Here is a 2,343-nt window from a genome sequence, read left to right as displayed (position 1 = left end):
CGCTCGCGCGCCGGCTGCTCAGCGGCGAATGCGCTTGGGCCGGATTCAAACTCGGTCCCAAGTGCGCTGAGCGCCGCCCGCCGAACCACCGGCCCCAGCAGCCCCCGCGCCTCGCCCGCGTGTCCTCTCGGGGGCCAGCGCCCCGGGGCGCTCTGGGAAGTGTAGTCCCAGCTCCGAGGGGGGCGGCGCGCCCCGCGCTCTGCAGGCGGTCCGGGACCCTGAGTGGCCAGGTCCTGGGGAGGGGCGGAGGCCCGGTTCCCCCACGCAGCCGGTCTCCTGCAGGGGGAGTGAGGGTGGGGCGACGAGTGGACCTCAGACTCAGCACCCCACTTCCCGGCCGTTGCCTTTGCTGCCGTGCGCGCTTCTCATCCAAGACCAAAGCACACCCCACACCCCGAGAAGCTACGGAGCGGAGCCCAGGGCCCGCACGCCTAGGCTGCCTTGCCCGAGAAGCGCTTTCCCAGCAGCCCGCACCTCCAGAGCACCGCTGGGTGTCTGGCACATTCAGAAATGACCCCCAGCATCGCCGTTCCTGTAAAGCATGTCGGACGCGCACGCTGGGAGGCAGGGGTAGTTTGACGGACACGAATCAGTGGGCTTGAGATACCACATCGATAGACTGAAAGATCAAGAACATAACGTCACCCCAGTAATTCATACCGGCAAAGTCAACGTCCTTCTGCGATCCCTTCCTGGTAGCAACTCAGCGTAATTGGTGCAAAGGGATGCACCCCAAGTAATAAAGTCAGGCTTGCCACCCCTGGCTGACATCACACTCAGTGGGAAAGGGTGAAAGCTGCTTCCTCAGGTGGGACCCAGACAGGGACCACCACACTTGTCATTCTCCTAGGGGCACTAGCCAGCGCAACAAGACAAGAAAAGGGAAGACAGACTCCCAGCTGAAAAGGGGCCAAGTGGAGTTGTCTGTTTGCAGAGAAAACCCTGAATACTACACTCCCACACAAGATACTGACAAGAGGAATGCGCTCACCTGGTGAGGTTAAGGGTACACAACCACACTCACAACAGGAAGCTTCCACATATGACTAACAATTGCCTGAGGGTGACATTAAGAAACTATTTATTCAAGAGAACCAGATACCAAATAAATGTATCAAAAAGGTGAAAAATCTGTTCACTGAAAACTGTAAAACGTTGACAAAAGGAACTGGAGACACTCACAGACAGAGAGGGAGAGCCTGTGTTCTTGGGTCGCACAAATCAACGTGGTTAAATGTCCATTCTTCCCAAAGCAAACATCAGATCCCACCAAAAATCCCAAGGGTGTTAAAAAAAAAATGCTAATAGTCACGTGGACCCACAAAAGAGGCTTCTAAAAGATGTCACATCTCAGCATGTAATTCTGTCTGTTGAGACGATTGTGTGGTTGCGTCCTCCCCTCCTTCCCCATCTTCTGGATGCCGTCTCGGAAATCTGTGAGCCTAAGGGTGTGTCTTTCCTCTAGACCCTCTAACTTGCCATTCAGATGTTCACAACACTCTCCAGAGGACTGGCATTTCTGTGTGACTGCTCTGTCTATTCTGACCCTACTTGAACATGCATCTTCCCTTTTTCCATGAGGCTAGCTAAAAGTTTTTCTCCAATCACCAACCCTTGGTCTCACTGACCATTTGTATTGCTTTTTCCTTACCTGCTTCCCTTCCATCTCTTTTTATTTCCTTTCTTCTACTTCTGGCTTCATAGCTTCTTCTCCTTGTAGCTCAGTTAGGTGTAATGTTTGCGAAATTTCTGGTTCCTACATTGCGATAAACCTTCCTCTCAGTACTGCTTACGCTGCATCCCACAGAATCTAGAAGCCCATACATTATTTTTGTCTCCGGGTTTTCTTAAATCATACCTTTGATCTCTTCATTGACCCAGTAGTTGTTCAGTTGCATACCGGTTAGACTCCACAGATTTATGCTATTTCCACCTTTCTTTTAGTTAATTTCTAGTTGTATAATATTGTGATCTGAAATAATGTTTGCTATGATTTCATTCTCTACACATGTATTAAACATGTTTTGTGTCCCAGCATAGGATACATCCTCAAGAATTTTCTATGAGCACTTGCAGATGTATATCCTGCAGGTTTGTAGTGGAATGTTCTGGGTGTATTTAAGTTCACAAGCTCTACCGTGTCGTTTAAGGCCAGTGTTTGTGTTGGTCTTCTGTCTGCACTGCCTCCCCACTGATCTAAGTGTGCCGTGAAAGCCTTCTATTGTTTCTGTATCGTTGTGTCTTCCTTTGGAGCCATTAATATTTGCTTTCCATATTTTAGAGTCCCTATGTTTGGTATATCTGTATTAATGAATGTTATGTCTTTTTTTATGCTTTTTTTTT

The sequence above is a fragment of the Condylura cristata genome, unplaced genomic scaffold (assembly GCF_000260355.1).
Source record: "Condylura cristata isolate star-nosed mole 26May11 unplaced genomic scaffold, ConCri1.0 scaffold00066, whole genome shotgun sequence".
In the NCBI taxonomy this organism is placed as follows: Eukaryota; Metazoa; Chordata; class Mammalia; order Eulipotyphla; family Talpidae; genus Condylura; species Condylura cristata.
The sequence above is the reverse complement of the archived record's forward strand: the minus strand, read 5'-3'. Positions refer to the sequence as shown.